Below are 27,898 nucleotides of genomic sequence, written 5' to 3'. Positions count from 1 at the left end.
TTGCACGTATATCACAATCACTTTTATTTTATTTTATTTTTTATAGAGACATCAGTGGTTTAGGATGAGTGAGCTTACATGTCTGAAACAAGGCCCTGGAGCGACACCCCAGCATGGGTGGCCCTTGGCAGGCAGGACATAGTGGCAGTCTTCGCTGGGGGTGGGGGATGGGGAATTTTACCAGTTATAGGGGAATTGACTTCAGGTGGGCTCATTAGTTACCAGGGAAACCAGTAGAAGGGCATGCCCCTCACTGCCCCTCTTATAAGTTATCACCAGCTGGGGCCGAGGGCAAGTAGGTAGGAAGGTCAGTCATGTGAGTAGGTATAGGTGAAGCGGGCACTGGTCAGACAGGCAACGTACAGAGAGCAAGAGAGCAGCCATCTTGACCATACACCCCATCCCTACATACTCTGCACAACCCTTACATCTTGGTCCTCCCCACTTCTGTGGGGTCAGGTATGTAGGGGGCACTGCAACCAGATACCACAAATTCAATACAGACAGCAGCAGCCAGAGTATCAAGAATAAGACACCTAGTGTGTTCAGAACCGTCACTTGTCCAGATATGGGCATACTTTGGAGCTTACCGAGTCAATGGAAAGGGCGTCAACAGCAGCAGTGCCCTGTCCAGTTATAAGGAAGGTAAGGCCACCTCTGTTTTTCACAAACCCAGATCCAGCCCCATGAAGAGGGGAAGGCCTGACTTTACAAGAAATATTCTGGTGGCCTAGCCACCAGACAGACTGTATTAGTCACTGTACAGATCTGTCACCCCATGTAATGTCGAGTGCCATTAGTGGTGGACCCATTAGGTCTTTGCAAACAAAACCCAGTTAATTCCACTAGTTGGACTTGTGTGTCCAGAAGCCAGCCTATTCCATTCCACACAGCATAGTCCGGGGGCACTCAAGGGCAGTCAGTTGTACAGTAACGTTTACCAGTGGAGGTCCTTCAGATGTACTGGCTTGTGGGACAGGAAGATGGTGAGAGTCTCTCTGCCCCATGGTCAGTAGTCCCTACAGTCACAGTAGCCAGGTCAGTTTTCCATGAAGTCCAGAGGAGGACGGCAACAGCATCTCGCTGTAGAACCAGCAGTTAGAGTTATTCCACAGTGAGGCTGGTGCTGCTCAGTCCTTGAATAGATTTCCTCCCTCAGACCTGTTCAGCAGTAGAATCTGACATTTATCAGGGACCTGTTATTGTCAAAAGGTTCTTCCTATAGATCTTCTTGAAGATGAAGCACTTCCTGTGCAATGCAGGGCAGGCAGGACTTGCTGGCAGCCTTCGTTCCCCTAGCACAATCACTTTTAAATGGCAGGCATAAATTGTTAAAAGATGTTATTTTTTTTCAATCATCACATGAAATGTCTTTCTTAGGAATAGCTGTGGAGCCAAAATAGGCCTTTTACTCCAGGGATATATAAAGCAATCCTTTCTACACTCAGATGTCCAAATTGCATGCTACTCAGTACATATTTGAAGTAATGCTTGACTGGGCTTATTTCCTTCTGAAGAGTAGATCCTAGGCAAAATAATAAAGTTTACATTCTGTTTTCAGAGTCTGCAGTCTAGGTCAGTGATGAGTAACCCAGAAGTCACCTAGAAAATTTTAGATGCAAACTTTTATCGCATGCAAAGTATTGTGATCAAGAATAGTATCATAAAAATTCCAGAAATTGGTTTTAGAATTTTTTTTTTCTCAGAAGCTGTGGGCTGCAGGGCCACACCATGTAAGCCAGTAAGTGCAATGCTGAGTCCTATAGAAAGCTGGAGATTCACTGAGCCCAGCACAGAGTGAAACAACCGTGGACCCCCTAGCTGTCTAGGAATGTGGTGGTCCTTTGAGTCCTTTGTGCTGCTCTGGGTTCAGAACTTCCCTGGTCCACTGTGGGCAAAGCAGAGAGAAAATCCTACAAACATGGGAGGAAACCTAAGATGAGGAAGGGCAGAGGTCCACATCTTACTTATCTTTGCATCTTCAAAACCTTTTACAACATCTGGCACAGAGTAAGCATTTTGTTATGGTGAGTGGAATGAACTAATCCTAGCCCACCTCTGCCATTGATTGTATTATGAGCTCAGGGCAACCCAGATAACTCACTTTTGGCTTATTGAAACCCAGTTTCACCGGATGTGAAATGAAAATAATGATAATCCTCTACCTTAAGGGGATATTTTGAGGCACTAATGATATTATGCATTTGTAAAAATGTATCTTTCCAATGGGACTCAAAACATTTTTATTTTACAAAAACAAGTTTGGAGGCCTATACATTTTTTTTTTCCTGAATTGGACTATATACATAAATTTTAAAAAATGATAATCTCATTTCCAAAAAGTATGATCTCTAATGATATTCTCTTGGATTTTGTACCACATAAATAATATGTTTACATGTGTATCCTTATTTGTGTCTCCCAGTAAGTAGCCTTATGATGTAAAGCAAGGTATGTTTCTTCCCAAAGGTTCAGAAACCCAAAAGACAGAGTAACTAGTGGTCATTTTTCAGGTGCCTCTGAAGAAGAAATGGTTATAGGCCATGAACCTGTCAGGTTCTTTAAGCCTTTTTGCATTGGCAACCATGCCTTCCCTGTGTGAGAGGACATCACTATCAGGGCTGGAAAGGGAATGGTTGCTCCTTGGAGTTGTGCATCGTCTGAAAATACTCCTTGTCTCTCAAATGCAACAAACCAAGGACATGTCTGGGGCACATGGGAGCAACCTCAGAACTAACCCTTAGTGGTCCTTAGTGGTACCTAAGTGCCACTGGGTGGTTTATCTCCCCACCATATAGCTGCCTCTCTGTAGCTGGAAAGTGATCTTCCCGAAAAACTCATACCTGATAGTGTTGCCCACATCTCTCCCCATCCTCCCTCCCCACAGGACTTAAAACCTTTCATTTCCTATTGGCCCCTTAATAACATCCAAATCCCTTGGCATGGAATAAAAAAGAACGTTATTACCTAATGCCTGACTCAGCCTTGTCATTGCTAACCCCACCCTATCAACAAACACACTCTGCCCCACGTCAGTTTATGCTCCAGTGCACTGAACTACTTTCGGTTTTAGGAAAACTTCCATCTACACATATACTTACACATTCACGCACACACTCACCCAGTCCCTCGTTCCCTGGCTAATTCCTGTTCATCCTAAATTCCAGCTTACATGACATTTCTCACAGGAGTCCTTTCCTGACTGGCTAGGACTAAGTTAGATATCTATGTATTTCCATAGTTCTTTGTACTTTCGTCCATCATACAATTCTTGTCCTGCTGTATGCAATGTGTCAGTTTACGTGCCATCTTCCACTGAAATGTAATCTCCCTGAAGGCAGGGATGATGTCTTATTCTCCACTGTATCCTAGAAGCCTAGCACTGTTCCTGGTTGGTCATAAACGCTTAATTTGTATTGAGCAATAAGATGGATGGCTGAAAGCATCATTAGCTTTAAGTGGTATCCTTGGAGAACTGTGAGTCTGTACTTATATGTTAACACAACAGGGGTCAATTTTAAATAACTTCCTAATACCCTATAGGTTGTATAGGAACTATGCCTGATTTTTTTTAAACGATTTCAGGTTTTGGCAATAAAACCATTCTGATCTTTATTATTAAGCATTCCAAGATACAGCTTGCCGAATTGGGAATTAGCAAGGAGTGTTGCAAAACTGAATTAAATGTAAAATGTATTTAATAAGAGCTTCTCCCCACCCATAATCCCTTCCACAGAATTAAAAGGCCGTATCAGAGATACTATAACTCTAGAATTTAGAGCTGTATTATTTGGAACTGCTTTAGATTAAAATACTTCATGCTGAAACTAGGTCTTTTCCATTGCTGATGCAGTAATCAAACTCTGATAAAAACTATTTCCCAGAGAAAAGAAAAAAAAAGACTAACACTTCTGTATGTTCGAATCAGGACAAATGTGTAAGAACAAAATCCATGAAATGGTACATATTTGAGTAGATACTGACAAAAATGAAGAAAACATAGCTTGCTTAGTGAACTGATTCTACTGCAATGACCTGTGTTGTGTAAGGGGATCATAAATTCTCAAGAAAATGATAGATTAGGACATATTTGTCAATATCAGCACACATGAAAATATTGCGAGCCAGGAAGCTGTGGTCAAACAAGGGAATATTCTCTGGGAGTACCAACATGAGGCCAAGAATATATTTGCTAAATTGATACAGTGGCACAATCAGAAATCAACCTATTTTGGTCTCGATTAGAAAAGAAAATAATCATAGAAGTTTGGCTCAATCTTCGATTTGCCAACTGGGTATTCTGAAGTCATGCACGCATTGTTATCACCACTACAGTTATGCCAAAGGTCCAGGGACCTTTCCTGGGGCAGATTCTGTACATTCAAGTAAGTGCATTCAAGTTAGAGACACACCAGCAAATTCTATAATGAGCAGAATCAGAGTACTTTGGTTGAAGGGTGAGCTGTCTCCTCTAACTGCATGCTATTATGTTCATTTTAATGTTTCCTAACTACCTGTTTGTTCTTCCTGATCTACTTATGAGTATAACTGCCCCAGAGAATGGCCACGAATATGAAATCCCCAGGAAATTCTGCTTTAAGGATGACAATCAACTCAGAAGATGTTTGAGGTTATTTTTTCAAAAGAACTCTGTACATTGATGAAGAAAAGACAGGAGCAACCCCGTAAATATCAAACAGTGATGGCCACACCCCATCAAGGAACATGGAAGTTGACTTGCCGTGCATTTAATAGAGTCAAGAACATGGCCATTCTAATCTCTGAAAATTCAGAATGATTACAGCAGAAAATGTTGAAATTAAATCAAGAATCTTATAATTATTAATATTCTTCTTATTATTTTACAGTCCTCAAGCTTTAAAACATTGTGTCTTCATGCCAAACCAGACTGGCCGTTTAACAAACATCACAAAATAAATCTTGACAGTTACTTAGGCCACATAGCCAGTGGCACTGATCTTTGTTCGTGATTGACTGAACTGAATTTTTTTTTCTTTTTTACATTAGATGCCATCTGGTAAAGATTCAGTTCTGGAGGTATGTGAAAAGAGCCTTGGCCTGGGTCTAGAGCTGGACTATGCTCTCAATTTTGACACTAACTGGGTAGCCTTAGGCTGCATACTCTTCCTTTCTCTGTCTCTTAGACAGAGATAGATCAAGTGGAGTGAATGGGTCCATCCAGCTCTAAAACTTTCATTTGTCAGTGGTTCTTTGATTCACAAAAAAGTGTTCAAAAAATTGGGCTGATGACTTTCTGTTTCCTGGTGAAGGTGCATCCAATCTCATATAGCAGGATATATATATATCTGAATCACATGGCACCGGCATGGTTAAAACACTGTATTCAATATGCTACCTTCCAGTTTTCTGGATGACAGAGAGTAAGATGCCCTCCTTCATGCAAATCTGATAACCCAAACTTGTAGTAGAACAAAGGCTTGGAGAGGATCAGAAAAGCTGAACAATGGGAATATAAATAAAACCCTTTTAATATTTCTGCTCTTCTTACTCCAAGAACAGAAAATGGGATTCAACATCAATTTGATGATTACAAGGAGCCAATAACGGTAGTGACAGCAATCATTTATTGAGCTACAATGTGTCAAAAACTGTGCTAAATAATTCAAATATTGTCTCAGTTCCTACCAAAACCTCATGAGATACACAACCTAATAAGATAAAAAAAAAAAAATGAGCGCCATGAAAGTCAGGTAACTTGTCCAAGATCACAGAGCTGATAAAATAGTACTTCCAGGAATATTACAAATCCTGTGCTATTCTTATATAACACTTTGCTTGCATGTGAGAGAAATCAGGGAAAGAAAAGTAAGTAAATATGGCTACTAGACCTTATATTTGAACAGAGTGTATAGTGATAGGAAACCAAGGCCACAACAACTACCATTGAGGATACCCTGTTAGAATTTTAATTAAAAAGAAAAGGGGGCTTCCCTGGTGGCGCAGTGGTTGAGAATCTGCCTGCCAATGCAGGGGACACGGGTTCGAGCCCTGATCTGGGAAGATCCCACGTGTCACGGAGCAACTAGGCCCATGAGCCACAACTACTGACCCTGCGTGTCTGGAGCTTGTGCTCCACAACGAGAGGCCGCGACAGTGAGAGACCCGCGCACCACGATGAAGAGTTGCCCCTGCTCACCGCAACTATAGAAAGCCCTCACACAGAAACGAAGACCCAACATAGCCAAAAATAAATAAAGAAAGAAAAGGTATTATGAAAATAATTTAGCAAATGCATGTAATAAACTTTTAAATAATCAAAATCTCATCTACTTAAGATCATTACTTCAGTTTTGTACATTCCCTACTAAACTTTTTTCTTAGGTACAGGTATTTATCATTCTTCTTTTTCCTTTTTTTTTAAACATCTTTATTGGAGTATAATTGCTTTACAATAGTGTGGGTTTTTTTTAATAATAGAAACTGATGGACCTCTTACTGTGTGTCAGATACTATTTTAGCCCTTAAACATACAATGGTGACCATTCAGCAAATGCCTTTTCTCATGGAGTTATATCCTCGTGGAAAGAGACAGACAATAAGGAGTAAACAAATAAATTCACAATATAATTTTAGATTATAAAAGATAATATAAAAGAAATTAAAAACATGACATAATAGAGTGATGAGGTATTAGGTTGGGTGGTCAGAGGAGTACTTTCTGAGGAGCTGCAATTTGAGCTGAGTCCTGATGGAGGAGAGGAACCTGATTATGCAAAGAGCCAGGGAAGAATGTTTCAGACCTGGGGCTGTGTCCTGGGAATGCAATTGGTATGTCTGAAGAAAATAAAAGAAGCAGGGGTGCAGGGCTTTTCAGTAAACCACTCCTCTTTTTTGGGATCTTGAGATAACTTTCTATTTGAAAATATTATAAATAATGCTGCAATGAACATCTTCCTTTATACAACTTTTTGCTTTTGTTGAACTACTTCTTTTGGGTCAAATAATCGAATAGGTTTATGACTTTTTATGCTAATTTTTAAGAAGAATTTTATTATTATTTTCAAAAGTACTGCTGGTTATTCAGATTACTATAAATTCCTAATAACTACAGGTTTAGCCATACTTCAACATTGAAGTACAGAGACAAATTTATTGAGATTTAATTTTTTTTTTAACAATACAAATAATACTTATTTTTTAAAGAGTTAGGAGATAAAAATAACAACAGAAAAGCTATAATCTCACCATCCAGATATAACCAACCATTAGTAGGTATATGCACTTCCCTTCTCTCTCTGTGTCTCTCTGTCCTTCTCACTTTTAATTTATTGGTGGTTGTAGACAAATTTGTCCAGAACGTATATATATTCAAATAAATAGAACATTTGTCATGTTTGGTTTTTACGTTGAAATGTAAACTGTTTGGGGGCAGAAAATATAGTAACTTTTTGATTCCCAAAGAAACTAGCTCAGTGTTGAACAGATAGTACAAAAGAATCATAGAATTTTGAAGTTTAATATTAGAAATTATCTGATTTACTCAATTTATTTTATGAATAGGGAAATGGGCCCAGAGACATTGTGATTTTCCCCAAAGTCAGATGGCTAATATGTGGCTAAGTTGAGATTAGAGCAGAGGTTGCTCATCGCCTGTACTGCTCATCAGCATTCTAGAAGCACTTCTTGAGATCGAGTTATATATTTCTTGTGGTCCTCACAAAATCTATTTTTCGACTGGCTGCTATTAAAGAGAATTGTCATGTTGGGATTTCTTTAGAGTCTTTTCTTAACTGAGGTGAAATTCATGAAACATACACTTGACCATTTTAAAGTGTACAATTCAGTGGCATTTAGTACATTCACAATATTGTGTATCTACCATCTCTTTCTAATTTCAAAATTTTCATCACCCCAGAAGAACACTCCCTACCTATTAAGAAATTGCTCACTAGTTACCACATCCCCCAGCTTCTGGCAATCACTAATCTGTTTTCTGTCTCTATGGGTTTGCCTATTCTGGATATTTCATGTAGAAAGAATCATACAATATATGATGTTTTGTGTCTGGTTTCTTTCACTTAGTATAATGTTTTTGAGGTTCATCTATGCTGTGTTGTGTATAGGTACATCACTCCTTTTTATAGCTGAATAAATACAATTCATTTCATCCATTCATCCATTGATACTTTTTCTTCAGAACTTTAACAAAATAAATGTTTTTATCCATTCAAAGTTTGACTTTGCAAGCTCCATTATTTCCAATATAACCCCAGATCAGATTAATTATATTTAACATTCCTTTACCATTTTATCCTTCTTAAATTTGATTCGTTGATGTTTTGCTGTTGCAGTAAATTTTCCTGTCATATATTTTATCTATTTCTCAGTACTATCATTTTTATAATATTATCATGTAGAACCTTTGTTTGACTTCTACTTATAAATATCTTTTAACTGACTTTTGACTGTCATTTTCCACTAAGACTACAGGATTTATGAAGTATATTACTGGGTAAATGAATCTTACTATGCTAGGCTGAAAATGACCTCCCCCAAAGATGTCCATATCTTAATCCTCTTACCCTGTGAATCTTACCTTATATGGCAAAAGGGACTTTGCAGATGGGTTAAGTTAAGGATTTTGAGATGGGGAGATTATCTTGAATTATCCAGGTGGGTCTGATGTAGTCACAAGTATCCTTATAAGAGAGAGGCAGGAGATTAGAGGGAGCAGTAGGAAATGTGACAACAGATGCAAAGGGTCAGGAGCCAAGGGATGAAGATGGTCTTTAGAAACTGAAAAAGGCAAGAAAATGAATTCTCCTCTCAAGTTTCCAGAAGAACAGCAGCCCCGACAACACTTGGATTCTAGACTTCTGAACCAGAACTGTAAGAGAATAAATTTGTGTTGTTTTAAGCTACTAACTTTGTGGTAATTTGTTTCCACGATAGGGAACCAGTACACTCACTCAAGAGATATAATTTTTAAACTTAACTCTAAAGTTTTATAGCCACCATATTCATATGTACATATATATAACCTATAATATTCATGAGTTTGACAGCATATATATGTGTAGCTTAGCACAGCTTCTAAATAAAAATAAAGGACTAAATGAAGTTGTTATAACAAATGAGATCAATACTAGCAAAATTCTGACTGTTTTACCATTAAATAAAGTTTTTACCAATTAGGAAAAGTAATAATTTTCCAAATATGCTGAAATATTAGGTTCTTTGGATTCCTCAAAGGTTATGTGTATATTCTTTAATAACAATAAAATTTATTTTATAATATTGTGTTTCAAAATGTTCATGTCCAATATCTACATAGTTCCAAAATAGTTCTCTTCTTCCCAGATCTTCATGTGCCTTGAGATAAACATAGATCCTGTGAACTATGTGTTTGAGTTTTAACACTGGACTCTGAAGGGAGAAGCTGGACCACTCAATTGACCTTGTACGTGAGAAGAAAATGGTAGCACTTATTTTCTTTACAGAATGAAAAAACAATAAATTTTATTAGGAAGCATTTTACAAAGATTGAGTTCACTGATTCTGAAGACAAAACTCCAATCTCTTCTCCTCTGAGTTTTTCTGAATTTGCCCCAACTCCTAGTATTTATCTTATCTTTTAGCCAACTGGATAGTCACAATGCATGCAACCTTTAAACACACGAGCTTCTTGAAGCTTTTTTTCACTACCCCAGGAGCAGCTTCTCCTTGGTGATGTCATGTTTCCTTCCTGACCTTGGGAATACCATTTAAAAGCAACCATTTCCAGGGAGTAAAAAGCATAGCCTCTGAGTCTCAAGTCATGCTACTGAAATAGTCCATTAAACGGTGCTTTTCAGCTTAGTTACATCATTAATGACTCAGTCTCTTCTCTAGACTGTGTTGATGACTATTCCCCACCTTTATCAATTTCAGTGTAAACGTGTAGCTGCCAAAGGCATTAGGAGGGGACTAAGGAAATCCTATAAGAGAACAATGACAGGAAATTGACATAGCCATTAAGAAGTCTGGAAAAATTAAGTTAAAAGAAAATGGGGCTTGGCCTGTTGCCATTTTTGGAATAAGGAAAGAACTGCAGGCAGGGATGGCTTTAGAAAAGCAAACATAAAATTTAAAAAATAAGCATGGTTGTGTGTAAAGTGTACTGAAATAAAGGATAATAAACTGAGAAAAGGGGTTATGGTAGGAAATTGTTTTTGTTTTTGTTTTGACTAAGTTGGAATCATTGTAACTTGAAGTTCTGATTTTTTATATCTTTTTAAAACAAAGATTTCCGTGGGCTTGTGAGCAAGGGATGGCCAGGCTTCTGAGCACAGAGCTGATTTCACTGAACTGGGGAGTTAGTGAAAGGAAAGATTTGTTTTTCTTAAACATCTGTAAGGAAATTTGTTGTTAAATATTTATAGGTTTAGAGAGCAGTCTATAATTACCTATCTTGATAAATAAATGCAATGTGTTAGGATCTGTTAACTTGGAAAATATGACCTCATTCAGGGTATGATACAATGGGAAGCAATTATTACATTTAATTTTTTAAAAATTCATCAATGATTATTTGACCTCATCTCCATGTATCATATGCCCATATCTAAAATCAGTTAGGGAAATGAGAAGTAATGAAAGAAAATCCTCATGAATGACTGGATGAGGCATGTGAGAACAGATCATTTCTAAATTTATCCTTGTGTTGTAAGAAGCTCTTTCTTGCTTTTGCCTGTTGATTTTGAACTATTTTTTTTGCCAGACTGAAGAAGATTATATAAAGCATACCTTTATCTTGATAAAGGCTCACTTGAGACAGTAAATCAGAGAGATTGGTAACTATAAATTTTCAGAGTTGAGAGACACCTTCAAGACAATCTAACACAACTCTCTTATCACACAGTTAAAAAGCTGAGGCTGAGAGCACTTAAATAATTCATCTGAAGTCACACATTACTAGAATAAACAGGTTTCCTGATTCCCAATCCACTGCTGCCAGAGAAGACTTCCTGGGTCGTTAGATCCTTGCCTCTATTAATTAACTTTGAATCCTATAGTCAAAGAATATGAGTCAAATGGGCTACTACTTATCATTCTCCAGGCTATGGTGAAATACATGCCTCATGTTAAGTAGACGATGGCTAACTCTTCACATGCAGAAGAAGTGCTGTGAGAGACCCGTTTTGGGGACTGAAAACCATGGCACAGTCAGTGGTCAACCAAGTAGATACTGGCCATGATCCTTGTCACTTGGATTCTATTCTATGGGCCTTGGGGCAGTCAAGTGTATGTGACTGATCCTTTGGTCAGCTGGATCTACCCTTTATTTAAATTTCAAACATAAATAACACAGGTAAAGAGAAAAGTCTAAGCCCAGATCAAAGAAGGAGAACTCTGTTTTATATGTTATGTTAAGTTGAACTGTCTGCCCCAAGCACAGGGCAAGAGCAGGCCATTCTTTTAATCTACGGTGAGACTGAGAAAGCCCCAGAGAGCTGCTTGGAACAGCAGTGCTTTATTCCTGCATCCAGATCCAGAGCATTTCCTTAACTTGTTTCTCCTAGTCTCAGCCAGAACTAAATCTAATAATTGGATATTCAGTTACATAAGTTCATGCATTTACTTAAAAACATATATTGAGTGCAAGATATTTAATCTTTTAAGTTTTGGTTTCCTCATCTAAAATAGGGACATTATTTAGGATGGCCTTCAATCTTGTGAGGATTAGATGAGTGCTTGCATGCAAAGCTTCCGGCACGGTTCCTGGCTCATAGAAAGTGCTCAAATGTCAGTAATGATGATGCAGAAGAAGAGGATGGAGAGAAGAGTCACAAAGTTCCATTCCAGATGCTAAAAGGAGCATTCTCAACCCTTGACTACAACATGATCTTCCATAGAGAAAGCCTTTTGTCATGGCAGGGCCTGTTGTAAAACAAAGAAAAAAAGCAGAAGATTTGGGGATCTACTTAGACAGTCTTCAAACTAGACTTGTTGGAGTTGGTCTCCCAATAATTGAAAATAAATGGGTATTGATTTTATGCAAGAGTAGAATCCAGGATAGATTTAATATTAATAATTCACCTACTTCCAAAAAAGGATTTGAAGTGTAACTTACAATAAAAGGGATAGGTACTACGGTACCACTAAAGTAAGGATTAAAGAATGAAGGCCAAATGATATGAGAAGATGCTCGAACCAGAAAGACTTGGTTAGGGATGATTACTACAGCAGCACATAAAACTTGCTATTGTTAAGATCAAAGCACTTAAACAATTCTCTTTATAAATAAAATGAAGCATATCAATTTATATTAGGTACATTTTCCCTAGCTTTCCACTCTGAGGGGAAATTTATCATGTAGACAGTGTCCACAATAGTAGTTTTTATTAGATGAAGCTATCTCTTTTATAAACTTTCATAACACTTGAAGGACTTACTGTTTAAAATTACATTCTCTGAAGGCATTTCCATAGGGAACAAAAGTAATCAAAAGTGATACAGTCCAGAAATTTGGCTTTCTGATCATTCAGGAAGAGAGGCTTAGATTGAATCGGTAAGAATACAACTTATACAGTACAGTCCCTGTTGGACACTTATTGAATATCCCAGATTTTGCCTGAATTAGGAGAGCCATCAACTTGATATAGAAATCATCATACGTGCCTAAAATATAGTTATTCTTAATTGTTAAAGGAGATCCATCTGCTTTAGATCAAATGCTTGGCATGTGTTTGATGAAGTTACCTATTTTGTTATAAAAATTAAAGAATCTGACCTGATTCTGATGTAAATGAAAAAGTGACTTTCACAGGTGGGTTGCAGGCAGACAGGTGGGTGGGTGGGAGGCGGGGGGTGGTGGTGGTGTAGGGGTGGTGGTAAAGAAACATTTTCTAGGAATCCATCTAGATCTCAAATGCTTAGAGACCCAAAGGTTGTTCTCATCAAGCAGTAATTCTTAACTAGGGGTCCAGAGCACAGTCACTTGGGACATTTTTTTCAGAATACTCTCTTCACACACCCACCAAATTTGAATCTCCAAAAGTGAGGCCTGGGTATGAGTATTTAAAAACAAAGTCCCTAAAAGATTTTGACGCAAGTCTTGAATAAGAGCTCTGTCCCTAGGTTATCAAGAGATAAACTGTGGTCTGAGAGTATATGATAGCAGGAATTAGCTTCTACTGTCTAAAGACTCCTAATATGGTTCTTCTGGAATATTTTGTTTTGAGGAAAATAGCATTTCAGGAGTTCTAATAACTTGGGTTAATTGGAAAATATACTGTAAGACAAGTAAGTGGATTTTCTGTGGAATAGGATTTATTTAGAATTATCCCTCTGCATGTCAACATATGCCAAACACTTCTGGTTTTGGTGAAAATGATATTGAGCTTAGTAATAAATTCAGATTGACTTGCTATTTAAGGCTACTTTTAGAATGCCACAGTAATATCACAGGATCAGTATAGAGAAGAATGTTAACTTCCCATTTAGCATAGCAGGAAGGCAGACATCCTGTAAAAAATGATTTATATCATTTATGTAAGGTACATTTCATTCTAAAAAAGGCTTGCAGTGGTATACAAATTCTTCATGAGTAAACTGACGAGGAGGAAGGCTGGAATAGAGTCCTGTTTTATGCCGTTTTCTTTTGACATTTAATCCACAAAGGGTCCATTTCTATTCACTTTAATTCCTGTGCTTGTCTGAATATGAATATGAAAGTCTTCTAGGCTCACTTGGGATCTCAGCTAGTCTCATGGCTCTATAGAGATGACTTTCAAATTTACATCTTCTTCCCACAACTCTCCAATGACTGCTTAAGATCCCCCCTTGCATGTCTAGTAAACAAATTAAACAACATGTCCAAGACAAACCTCTTGATCCCTTACTTCCCCCACCCCAACCTATTCCTTCTTTAGTCTTAAGCATTTCAGTTGCTCATTCTTTTCTTCTTAAACTACTCTACTGAGGTATGGTTGATACACAAAAATCTGTACATATTTGATGTGTACAATTTGATGAGTTTGGAGATAAGTATACATCTGTGAAACCATCATCATAATCTAAGCCATAAATATATCCTTCACCCCCAAGAGTTTCATCCCACTCTTTTTATTATTTTATTACTATTTTGGTGATAACAATATTTAACATAAGACCTACCTTCTTAACAAATTTGAAGTATACAATACAGTATTAATAACTATAGGCACTAGGTTGTACAGTAGATCTCTAGGACTTATTCATCATGCATAACTGAAACTTTGTGTCTTTGTCTAATACCTCCCTATTTCTCCCATCTCCTAGCCTCTGGCAACCATCATTCTATTCTCTGCTTCTGTAAGTGTGACTATTATAGATTTTTCTTTATGTAAGTGGTATGATGTAGTATTTGTCTTTCTGTGTCTGGCTTATTTCACTTAGCATAATGTTCTCCAGGTTCATGCATGTTGTCACGAAAGGCAAGATTTCTCATTCTAAAATCTTGTTTATCCTACTTCTCTCCATCTCCTTGCCACTGGCCTAGGTAGGCTACTACTCTCTCTTACTTGGGTTATTCTAATAGCCTCCACACTAACCTCTCTGCTTGCATTCTTGTGCCCTAGTATCCATTCTTGACAAAGCAGCCAGAGAGATGCTTTCATTAAAGCCCAGATAATTAATAGCATTTCACCTAAAAAGATCCTTCAAGAAAATGTTTAGGTACTGCATGCATTCAAATGCCTTAAAGACTAAAGCACCCCAGTATTGGTTAAAAACCAAACCAAACCAACAACAAAAAACAATTAAGCGCTACGGAGAGTTTATAATCAACAAAACATAGGATGAATGGCATAGGATGAATCGATTTTTATGAGTAGCCTACCTAAATCTGAAACTTACAGGGGTTGATTTACAAACTTTTAATGGAGGTAGTCAGTGTAACAAAACATGTAAACTATTCTGCCTCATTAGATCACCATAGCACCATGATTTTTCAGAAAGCATTCAAAAAGATGGTTTAGGAGAATAGTCATTTGTTGATTCATTCTGTTCTAGAAGAACATGCTTTCTAAAATTCCTCTTTGCTGTGGTATACACATTTAATATCATTTTATTGTTTTCCCTGAATCCTCTATCCTATATAAGATTTTACTTAATCATGCCAGCCTTAGTTCTGCCAGCCCAGGTACTTTTAAGGAAAGTACAGCTCTTGCATTGGTGCAAAGTTTCTGTCATTCTGTATGGCTGAAAGGTAAAGTGTGGTGTCAGATGGGGCAGGGGTTAGGTCACATACCTTTCAAACTAGGTTAAGGAGTTTAGAGTTTATCCTGAAAGCAAAGAGAATACAAATGGCACTTGACAACTTTCATTTGTTCTTGAAAACTCTTCAGCTAGATGAAATGTCATTAATTGAAAAGAATTCTGTTATTTTATTTTTTTTTGCGGTACGCGGGCCTCTCACCGTTGTGGCCTCTCCCGTTGTGGAGCACAGGCTCCGGACGCGCAGGCTCAGCGTCCATGGCTCACGGGCCCAGCCACTCCGCGGCAAGTGGGATCTTCGCGGACCAGGGCACGAAACCGTGTCCCCTGCATTGGCAGGCGGACTCCCAACCACTGCGCCACCAGGGAAGCCCTACCCTGAAACTTTTTGAACACCACCCTTTTGGATTTTTATGGAGGCTTCATGACATAGTCATGATCGATTAAATCATTGGCCATTGGCAATTAAGTCAATCATCTCCAGCCTCTTTCCCCTCCCTAGAGGTGGGGGGGGGAGGGGGACAGGGGGGAGTTGGGGAGGGACTGAAAGTTCTAACCCTCTAATCAAGTGGTTGATTCTCCTGGCAGTTAGCCCCTCCATCCTCAAGTTACCTAAGGGCTTTCCAAAAATAACCTCATTAACATAACAAAAGACACCTTAATCACTCTTATCACAGGAAATCCCAAGGTTCTTAAAAGCTGAGAGCCAGGAACCATGGACAAAGACCAGATACATATGAGTAATACATTTTGGCCATTTGAATGACCAAATAAGTATTTCTTATAAGCCATAATATCACAGTATGATGGTAAATACAATCTGTATGTATAATATATATGACACCTGAAAATTTATTGTACTTGCTGGAGAAAGAACTTGCTTGTGAGTGGTGGAGGAGCATGTAAAGGAGAAGGTCTTGGGAAGGGGCATATGGTTATCTTGTATTCAAACTGCACTAAAAAGGAAGTTTTCACACACACACATATATACAAACACAAAATAGCTAGAAGCTAAAGCAAAGGCTAACATGAAAATAGTGCATGCTCCCAATAGACTAAAGAGTGATACCTCCTTATCACTAATTCAGCTCACGTAAGCAAAACAACATGTTTTAGACTCACCCCAAAATTGCATTCACATCAAAGTTGTCCTTCAATGTCATTTAAATTGGTAAACGTGCCTTTGCTTAAAATTGTAATGTTTTTCCATACGGTGTATTTATTTAGTGTGTTTGGAAGTAAAAATAAAACTTGTTATACTAAAAAATAAGTTTTCTAAAAAATTAACTCTTCAAGAGCTGTTATAACAAATAGTCAATAACAGTCATTATGGGATGCACATCTTTTGCTAAAAATGGGATATATTCAGCAAGGGGAGGGCATAATCAGATTTGGTGGTTATGTGTAGAATTGACTATAGTCAACCATTTATATAACTGAAAGAAATGAGATGGAGAGTGAATGGATTGCAGCACTAGCTAGCAGATAGGTTTGACAGGACTTGCTGATTGTGTGAAAGTGGAGAATATAGAAAGAAAGGAGTTGATGGGTGATTGTGCATATACTGAGAAATATCACAGGAACAGAAGTCGCATCAGGGTGAAGAGAGAGAAGACAGAGTCTACTTAAGACTTGTTGGTTTTGAAGCCTCTACAGGAAACCTAAGTGGAGATGTCCAGTAGGGAGTTATACAAGTCTGGAGCACAAGAATAAAATCTTGGCTGAAGCTAGAGGTTTGATAGTCATTGTCAAATGGTATTAGAAGCCAGATAAATGGATGGGATTGCTTTGGGAGAGAGAATAAAGGGGACACAGGGGAAAACCTAAGGACCATCAAATTTTAAAAGATGAGCAAAAGCAGAAGTCACAAAAAACATTGAGAAGCAGCTGCTAGAGAAAGAAAGAAAACCAAGACAGTACGGGGCCACAGAAGTTTTTCAAGGAGTTTTTCAAGGAGGAAGGGTGAAATACCGAGAGGTCAAATAAGATAAGATTAAAAACTGTGTATTAGATCTAGCAACAAGAGGATTGAAAATTATCTCAATGAGGATGATCCCAATGGGATATTGGGAGCAGAAGCTATTTGGAATGTGTTGAGGAATGTGTCAAGTTAGAAAGAAACTTGAGAAAATCACCTGGCAGAGCTGACATCTCTAAACATGAAAGTCAGAGTATTTATATTCAGAAACTCCTTTGGGAAGGTCTCATAGCACTTATTATTTTTCCACAAACTGCTCAGCTGCACAATGAGAGATGAAAAAAACCCCTACATTCATCTCACTCCCTCTTTCATTTTCCCCTCTAAATAGAGGCTACAGCAGATTTTATTTTACAAATTCAACTTGACTTTTGGTATATTGCATATTTATCTCCCGATTCAACAAACCATTTTGCATGAATGGGATACTTTTTGTATGGGCAAACTGGTCCTCTCTTCTGAAAGCTTATCACAAGTTGACCCAGGGAGAACCAGCAATTTCTCAAACATCTAAACTCATGTTAACAGTCATTTGGACAGAATTTAAAGAAGGATGCCAAATATTTCCTAAAGCAATTCTAAACAATCTCGGGAAAGACAAAAATTATAGACTTAAATTGTTTCCTCGTAGGGCTTCCCTGGTGGCGCAGTGGTTGGGAGTCCGCCTGCCGATGCAGGGGACACGGGTTCGTGCCCCAGTCCGGGAAGATCCCACATGCCGCGGAGCAGCTGGGCCCGTGAGCCATGGCCGCTGGGCCTGCATGTCCGGAGCCTGTGCTCTGCGGCGGGAGAGGCCACAGTGGTGAGAGGCCCGCGTACCGCAAAAAAAAAAAAGAAAAAAAAAAATTGTTTCCTCGTAAGACTCAGTTTTTGTTGACGGTGGTTTGCTGTTTTTTTTGTTTACTCTCAGGCTTATGTTTCTAGATTAATATTGGCTGCTTTTAAATGTAACTTATATTTCACTTTAAAATTTTAAAGTAAGTTTTATTGTACTGTTTTATTTAATTCTTTCAACAACTATGTGAAATAGATGCTATCTTAAGTAATTTCCCCAACAGTTGTACTCTTAGTAAGTGGAGTTAGGATGAAAATCTGAGTCGTCTGATTCCAAGTATTCTGATGTTCAGTTTAGGAAAACCTGGACTTTTATTCATATGGTCATGTATTTGCTTATAAGCTATATCTTGTATTTTGATGGGTGGATCATGGTACCTTATTATTTTTTATATTTGCATTTCTCTGATAACTAATGATGCTGAACACATTTTCACGCTGAGTGGTCATTTTGATATTTTTTTTTGGTGAAGTGTCTTTTTGAGTCTCTTGCCCATGTTCAGAATGGATTGCTCATTAGATGTATCTGTCAGAAATATTTTCTCCCAGTTTATGGCTTGTCTTTCTATTCTCTTAATGGTATTTTTTGATGAACAGAAACTTTAATTTTAATGAGGTCCAATTTTCAATCTTTTCTTTTAAGTCACTGTGATTTTGAGACCTGTTTGAGAAATTTTTGCATATAATAATGTCATGCAGATATTCCTCTAACTTTTTTAGGCCACAAATTTTACTTTAAGAATTTTTTAGCAGCCAAACAAGAAAAGAATGTACAACCAAGTATAGAGTTCACAGTGGTCACAAGGTAAAAGTAAAATAATATTCAGAAATATCCTGATAATGAGGTCAGAGTAAAACTCCTCCTCTAGGACTGGTTTATATGTGGATTATAATGGTCAACAACCCCCCCAGATATCCTGACAATATTAACAGTGATGGGTTGCTTTTTATAACATCCCTTGATACAGCCAGTCACTTCATGCTAAAAGGCAAATGAGTAAAAATACTTCTTGAGTCAGTATAAGACAGATTTAATTCTAGGGTAGATCACTGAGTATCTAGGCAACTTCCCTAGATAATATTTCCCTTCATAATGCATTTGAAAGGTTTTGAGCAACTTTGAGTATAAAATTGTACTCTCAAAGAGATATTTGAATTCAGTTATTTCATTTTGCTGGATTATTATGGACCATGTGCTTTAACAATTGGGAAACCTGGTGAGGACACACTTGTGCATACAAACCTATCCTGTTCTGCTGGAACGTGAATGAAGAAGTAACTTTTGTGAAGCCAAATTACGCTGTGGGCAGAGGAAACACTTGTGACGCCTATCAGTAAAGCACAGGCGCCGTGCAAAAATTTTTTGAAAGAATTTGGTATTTCAAAACAGGTACTAAAATCATTCACTGTGAATAGTTAGAACTTGGATAGATTATTTTTATTTTATTAAAAAAATTAAATAACATTGAGGTGATGCCAAAAATCCTGTTTTTTCCTTATGTCCTCTAAATTTTTCCCTGTCCGTAGGCCAGAAGAAACATTCTTTGGCATTATATGGTATTTGGTTTTGATTTTTAAAAATGAAATGCGAGTTCCCCTTAATCCTTACCTGAGTCTCATTTCTATCACTCTGTCTCCAGAGTCCATTACTACTATGAGTTTGGTGTGTATAATTATATATTATTCATCACAAGGAATATGTATTTGTTGTAGAACATTTGAAAAATGAAGGAAAATAAAATAATTAAGATCATTCACAATCCCATAGCTTAGAGACAACCCCTAAGATTTGATATGTTTCCCTTTCTCTATGAATACTATATAAATGTTTACAACAAAAAATTTTATCATGTTTCCACATGCAGCATAGCTTAATGGTTAAGAACAGAGACTCTTGAACTAGACAGCATTGGCGTGAAGCCCAGCTCAATATTTCCCTAGGTCTCCTCCAGACCCGCTCCACACAACCCCCTAACACCTCCACAAACACACACAACGTATAATACCTCCTCCCAGACCTTCTCTTAATTGTGGTTTATGTTCATTCGCATCATTTTACAGATGAAGAAGCTAAAACGCAGGACAGTTAGGCAATGGACCCAAGGTCACATTGCTAGGAAAGATGTACAGGGGTTTGTGGGGGGGAGGGCAAAGAAAGTGTTATAGGCAAGGTAGTCTTCAAGAAAGGTTAGGGCCTGAATTTTTCTAATTTTTATACAATTTTTAAAGGTTACTTTCCATTTACAGTTATTTCAAAATATTGTCTATGTTCTCCGTGTTGCACAATACATCCTTGAGCCTATCTTACACCCTATAGCTTGTACCTCCCATTCCCCCACCCCTATATTGCCCTTCCCCCCTCACACACTGGTAACCATTACTTTGTTCTCTATATCTGTGAGTCTGCTTCTTTTATGCTATATTGATTTTTTAAAATAACCTTTTTATTTTGGAATAATTTTAGTTTTACAGAAAAGCTATGAAGATAATTCAGAGAGTTCCAGTATACTCCCCACCTAGTTCCTGCTAATGTTAACATCTTATATTACTATGGTACGTTTGTCAAAACTGAAACATCAGTACATTAATATATTGAGATTTCTCCAGTTTTTTCCATTAATGTCCTTTTTCTGCTTCAGGACAACCCGACTCAGGACAACTCATTGCATTTAGTTGAACTAAGTTTTGAAGATGAATAATAGCTGGATGTACAAAGGGAAGGAAGGAAAGCTCAGGACAACGAGGTAGCTGCGGGGCAATGAAAGTCAGAGGTATTAAGCAGGACTAAGCAATGAGTATAATGGGTATAAGGAGGGGACTGACTTGGCCAGAACAGGCTGAGAAGCAGGTAGTAAGGAGTGGGAAGTTTTGGAAAATGAATTTGGATAAGAATGGAATTATCAAGCAGAGCCATTGTATTTCATGGGCCTTATGGGGAGGGTAGTCAAGGGAGCAAGTGTGTTTAAGGAAGTTGGGGAAAGAACCTGGATTTGCAGCCCTTCCTACTCAGATCCGCTGCTGGAGAGAGTCAGAGAAAAAGTACGCCTGGAAGAGGCTAAGGGAAATTTTGTCATCTAATTCTCACAGTAAACTTTCAGTTAAGTGTTATCATAATGCTCATTTCAGGAAAGGAAATTGAGGTTTATGACAAAAGTCATGTAATACGTGTAAGGTCAAAATATAATAAGTGGTGGTGCTGGAAATTGAACCGATGTTTGACTGACTCCAAAGCCTGTGCTCGATTGTCTAGTTCAATCTAAAATTTTCTTAATTACACTGACTGGAGTTCATAGTGTAATTCTCTTCCTCTCTGAAGCCGGTTGCTAGATGTTAGACATTTGTATTTCAACAGCTTTTTCTGAAGGAAGCCACCTGGGACTTTGATGTCCTGCAACACTCCTTCACGGCTCAGAACGTGTCTCCATTCCTTCATGGATAGTGGTTACACAATAAGGAAACCATTTGAGGGGATCAGTCATTTGAGTAATGGGGTCAGTTTGACCCTGGTGGGGTAACTATGTATTTTCAAATTTCAACTGACTCAGGGGGTTAGATCATGTCCCCTAGAGCTTAGGCTTCCACATTTTAGCTTGGGACTGGAGCCAGAATGAAGACAGGCAACACAAAAAGTGGCAGGAAGCAGCTACGGGCAGTGGCATCAGGAGAAAAGAAAGCCTGTATGATATTTTTCCTTTCTTTGATTCCCGCTTGAAAATTAGTGTCTCTACAGGAATAAAGACATAGACCCACCTACTAGAGAATGGACTTGAGGATATGGGGAGGGGGAAGGGTAAGCTGTGACATAGCAAGAGAGAGGCATGGACATATATACACTACCAAACTTAAGGTAGATAGCTAGTGGGAAGCAGCCGCATAGCACAGGGAGATCAGCTCGGTGCTTTGTGACCGCCTGGAGGGGTGGGATAGGGAGGGTGGGAGGGAGGGAGACGCAAGAGGGAAGAGATATGGGAACATATGTATATATATAACCGATTCATTTTGTTGTAAAGCAGAAACTAACACACCATTGTAAAGCAATTATACTCCAAAAAAAAAAAGAAAATTAGTGTCTCTGAGAGGGGAAATACCTGAGGCAAGGTCTTCAGAGCACCTCTCTCTGACTTCTCCCTTCCTTTATTCCTCCTTCTTTCCCTCTACCAATTCTTTTCAGATTTCCAGGTTTTCTCCTGGACTTCTGAAATAAAATAATACTCATCACTCGGTCTGGCAAAAACATTAAAAAATCAGCATTGGTTCTAAGATCACAATATTAACCTTCACGATTGATTACCTTGACATTTTCTTGGCATCCTGTTAAGATTGTATGCAGCATTTTTTATTTGTTGATTTATCTCTGAATTAAAACTGGTTGTCTTTTAGTTTTGCCTGATTTTCTTTTTACCCAATAATTCAATAGATACTCCTCAAACTCTCCTGATGACTTCTCCTCTTATAATTGATAAAAGCCCCAGTCTCTGACCTTCAACCGTTCTCTAGCCATACTCCTTTCTTAGGTGAACTTGCCCAGGCCCATGACATTAGAAACCATCTAATGCTGCTAACCAACCGATTTATATCTCCATTCCTGACTATTCTCCCAAACTCAAGTCATGTATCTGATTGACTATTTGACAACATCTCTTCTTGAATGTCTAATAGTCATCTCCATCTTATCAAGTTGAAAACAGAATTCTTAAGACGCCTCAAATTTTATTTTCCCAAAACCCTTCCCATCACTGTAAATGGCAACAACTCCCAACCATTTGCTTAAGCCCCAATTTTAGGAATCACAGTTGGTTTCTTGAGTTCCCTGCCTCCTCACTTCAATCCACAATCAAGTCCCATTGCCTCAACCTAAATCTGACCACTTCTTATCTCCACTGCTACTGCCTTAATCTAAACCACTATCCTGTTCAGTCTTAATATAGCAAAAGCCTTCTAACTGTCTCCTTGCCTCCATTTCTGCCCTTTGATCATCTATTTTCCACACAGCAGCCAGAAATACCTTTTAAATTTATAAAAGAGATCTGTCACTCTTCTGCTCAAAATTCTTCAACAGCTTCCCATCACACTAAAATAAAACTCAAACTACTTATCGTGGTCTACAAAACCTACCCTACACAGTCTGTTCCTGCTTTCCCTTCTGACTTCATATCCTGCCAATTTCTCCTTTTCTGTTCCTGACTGACCTTCTTGCTAGTCCTCAAACAGGCCAAGATTGTTCCCACCTAATATCTTTATACTTGCTATTTTCTTCTTCCCACCCTCCATGCAGCTGACTTCTCCCAGGGTTAAGCATCTGCTAGTTGAAACCTTCTTGGATAGATCTTGTTCCACCACCCAATCTGTGTTGTCTCTTTCTTGCTAAGTAAAACTGAACATTGTGTACCTTCCCAACTAGAATATAAACTACTCAAATTTAGGGCTTCCCTGGTGGTGCAGTGGTTAAGAATCTTCCTGCCAGTGCAGGGGACACAGGTTCGAGCCCTGGTCCGGGAAGATCCCACATGCCGAGGAGCAACTAAGCCCGTGTGCCACAACTACTGAGCCTGCCCTCTAGAGCCTGCGAGCCACAACTACTGAAGCCCGCGCTCCTAGAGCTCGTGCTCCACAACTAGAGAAGCCACTGCAATGAGGAGCCCGCACACTGCAACAAAGAGTAGCCCCCACTCGCCTCAACTAGAGAAAGCCCGCGTGCAGCAACGAAGATCCAACGCAGCCAAATATAAATAAATAAAATTTATTAAAAAAAAAAAACTTCTCAAATTCAGGGACCTCTTGACTTAGCACATAATTAGACCTCACACTTTTTTTGACTGTTTGAATAAATACTCATCTCTTCCTTCTTGAATATTCCAATTCTAAACTTCCATAAATCTTGAATTGTACAAATGTTCATTTTATGTCTTGTATATAAACCTTAGCAATTTTTATGAAAATAGAGACCCACAGAAAGCCAGGAAAGGCTAATTTAGCTCTTTCACAGTATCAAAACTAACACTATGGTTAATTCATTTTCTAAAAAGTCTCACATGAAAGATGTTATATGATAATTCACAGCTTAAACCTGAAAGTCTGTAAGCATTTTTGTTCTCATTGACACAATTAATCCATAAATGAAAGAAGATGGAGAGTTGGAGAAGGAGACCAGAAGGAAGAAGAAAAGAGATTAAAAATTATCAAGCACCTGCAATGTGAAAGGAAATTTTGCTGGAAACATTACATATCTTTTTTAGTCCTCCCTAAAAACCTTAAGGCATGTTTTCACTAACTTTGTTTTTCTGATGAAGAAAATGAGTTTGACTGTTTAATAAATTGCCTGAGCTCAGACAGGCGATTGGTGGTGGAATCAAGGATGCCAGATCTATTCACTTCAATAGCTAAAACATTTTGCACTCTATTACCTTGCATATCCAGAGTTATACTGACTATTCAAATATCTTATCCCTCGGGAATGACATGGTTTTATTGGGCCATAAAGTTTTAAAAGTAACTCCATTTGTATTTACTTACTGCCTTATTTATGAACTTATTAAATCCAACTGCTATTTGATCCAGACTCACTGAAGCTGGTGCTGGTGGAATGGTCTTTTCATAGGTAGGGGTAGTCTAACATCCTGAAACGTAAGTCATGTAAAACAAGACACATCGAGACAAAAAAAACCCCAAAAAACAAAAAAAAAAAACAAAAAACAAAACTATTATAATAAGAGGAGATGAGAAAAAGAAATTATTCCCAAGTATATGCTTAAGTTTGGTCTTCAAAATAATACAATCTAAATTAGCCCTATGATTAATCTCATAAATGTACTTCTACTCTGCATCTAATAAATAGTTGGGGGGACAGGAGGAAAAGAAGCTAAGACAATTATGCCTAAACTATTTTAGAAGTCAGTGCTCCATTGTCTCTAACGTTTTTCCTTATTTTTTACTGACTTTGTTTTGTTTTGTTTTTTAGTTCAATGAACAAGTAGTCCCACGGCAATCATCTTACACTGTGTGCACATTGGTGCCTGTATCTTTAAAATCCTTTGTTGACTTTCTCACTCTTTAGTCAAAACAGTAGCTTCCACTGGTATTACATTTATGATTTGCGAAATCTCTTAGATATAATATCGTATCATTGTCCTAAGAACCTTGGGTTTGCCAAGAGCAGAGAATTTAGGAATGCGTGTCTGGTACTGGATTATCTAGGTTTCACTCTACCATTTATTAGCTGTGTGACTATTAGACTTAATGCCTTTTTGCCTCAATTTCCACAACTGGGAAATAGAGATATAGACATGGGATACCTTTCTCATAAGATTTTTTCGAATAAAGTATAAGTGACTTAACACTTTAATTAAAAATATAATTATCATCTACTAATTTTAATCAACATTTTAGAATATTCGGAATGGAAGATACGGTTTCTTCTCACGCTGTGTATTTCAATTAGGTACAAGTAAAGCTCTTTCAATCAAAGTATTTAATTGGCTCCTCACTTGCTAATAGAAATTAAGACCAGGCCCCTCAGCTCAGGAATCCCCAATGTGGGGTTCCATTGTGTGCTTCATGAATAGGTATTAATTCTTGTCATTTCTTTGTGTGTTTTGCATGCCCAAATGGAAACACATTTACTCCACGGCACACTAAAGAATAATTTTGACTAATGATTTCTTCGGAAAAATTTAATGATGATAGCTATATGGATAGCATATTAGAGGTTAGGATTTGCTCTCACATCAATTATTTTATGCAGTGTGTATACTTTAATATGTTCGTTTACATATAAGGAAAATCCAGAGATTCACTGATTTTCATACATTTATACAAGCAATTTTCACACCCATGATAGGGTACAAGATAGAGTGGAGGTTCAGCCATTAGTACTTTTTTTTTTTTTTTTTTTTTTGCGGTACGCGGGCCTCTCACTGTTGTGGCCTCTCCTGTTGCAGAGCACAGGCTCCGGACGTGCAGGCTCAGCGGCCATGGCGCACGGGCCCAGCCGCTCCGCGGCATGTGGGATCTTCCTGGACCGGGACACGAACCCGTGTCCCCTGCATCGGCAGGCGGACTCCCAACCACTGCGCCACCAGGGAAGCCCAGCCATTAGTACTTTTAAGTCTAAATTTCCTTGTCTGTAAACTGGAGATAACAAATACCTACCTCCCCAGTGGATTATTGAGAGTATTAAACAGGTAATATGTAACAAGAACCATTCCAGGCACACAGTAGAGGTAAAGTCAATGTTAGTAGTGCTACTTTTAGATAGATGACAGAAACAGTCCTTTGCATTTCAATGGAACAGTGAGTACCAATATATATCACCTATAAATTAAACTGCTGTTAAATAAGTAATCCAAGTTGTATGCGTGTGTGTGTGTGTGTGTGTGTGTGTGTGTGTGTTTCTGCATTGGTGGCTCAATGAGCTTTACTTAAGATTTTATTCTTAATATGCTTTTCCCAGAATTGGTGCTTATTATAATTTCTGTCCTCATAGTTTATGTGACTGCTTTCTCAGAATTCAAAACAAGCCTCCAAAAGCCCATTCTGAACTATAACAACCTGAGATAGCAATAAATTTGCATGAGGTAAATATCCTCTTCTGGGGAAGACAAGTCTGTAAAGGATACAATAAAGCAATTCCTTCAGTGAAGAAAGCAACAGTATACCCGGGTTAGAAATACACTGCATTTTAAAATAATTAATTAATTAATTAACATTTAATTGGAGCAAAATTGCTTTACAATGTTGTGTTAGTTTCTGCTGTACAATGAAGTGAATCAGCTATATGTATACCTATATCCCCTCCCTCTTGGACTTCCCTCCCACCCTTCCCATGCCACCCACCTTGGTCGTCACAGAGCACTGAGGTGAGCTTCCTGTGCTATACAACAGGTTCCCACTAGCTATTTATTTTATACATGGTAGTGTATTTATGTCAAACCTAATCTCCCAATTCGTCCCACCCTCCTCTTCCCACTCTGTGTCCACATGTCTGTTCTCTATGTCTACATCTCTATTCTTGCCCTACAAATAGGTTCATCTGTACCATTTTTCTAGATTCCACATATATATGTTAATATATGATGTTTGTTTTTCTCTTTCTGGCATACTTCACTCTGTATGACAGACTCTAGGTCCATCCATGTCTCTACAAATGACCCAATCTCGTTCATTTTTATGGCTGAGTAATATTCCATTGTATATATGTACCACATCTTCTGTATCCAACATCTATCATTGGACATTTAGGTTGCTTCCATGACCTGGCTATTGTAAATAGTGCTGTAATGAACATTGGGGTATATGTATCCTTTTGAATTATGGTTTTCTCAGGATATATGCCCAGTAGTGGGATTGCTGGGTCATATGGTAGTTCTATTTTTAGTTTTTTAAGGAACCTCCATACTGCTCTCCATAGTGGCTGCATTAATTTACATTCCCACCAACAGTGCAAAAGGGTTCCCTTTTTTCCACACCCTCTCCAGCATTTATTGTTTGTAGATTTTTTGATGATGGCCATTCTGACCAGTGTGAGGTGATACCTCATTGTAGTTTTGATTTGCATTTCTCTAATAATTAGTGATGTTGAGCAGCTTTTCATGTGCCTCTTGGCCATCTGTATGTCTTCTTTGGAGAAATGTCTGTTTAGGTCTTCTGTCCATTTTTTAATTGGTTTGTTTTTTTGATATCAAGCTCCATGAGCTGTTTGTATATTTTGGAGATTAATCCTTTGTCCATTGCTTCATTTGCAAATATTTTCTCCCATTCTGAGGATTGTCTTTTCATCTTGTTTATGGTTTCCTTTGCTGTGCAAAAGCTTTTAAGTTTCATTAGGTCCTATTTGTTTATTTTTGTTTTTATTTTCATCACTCTAGGAAG

This window comes from Grampus griseus, assembly GCF_964374135.1.
Source record: "Grampus griseus genome assembly, chromosome: 11".
In the NCBI taxonomy this organism is placed as follows: domain Eukaryota; kingdom Metazoa; phylum Chordata; class Mammalia; order Artiodactyla; family Delphinidae; genus Grampus; species Grampus griseus.
The sequence above is the reverse complement of the archived record's forward strand: the minus strand, read 5'-3'. Positions refer to the sequence as shown.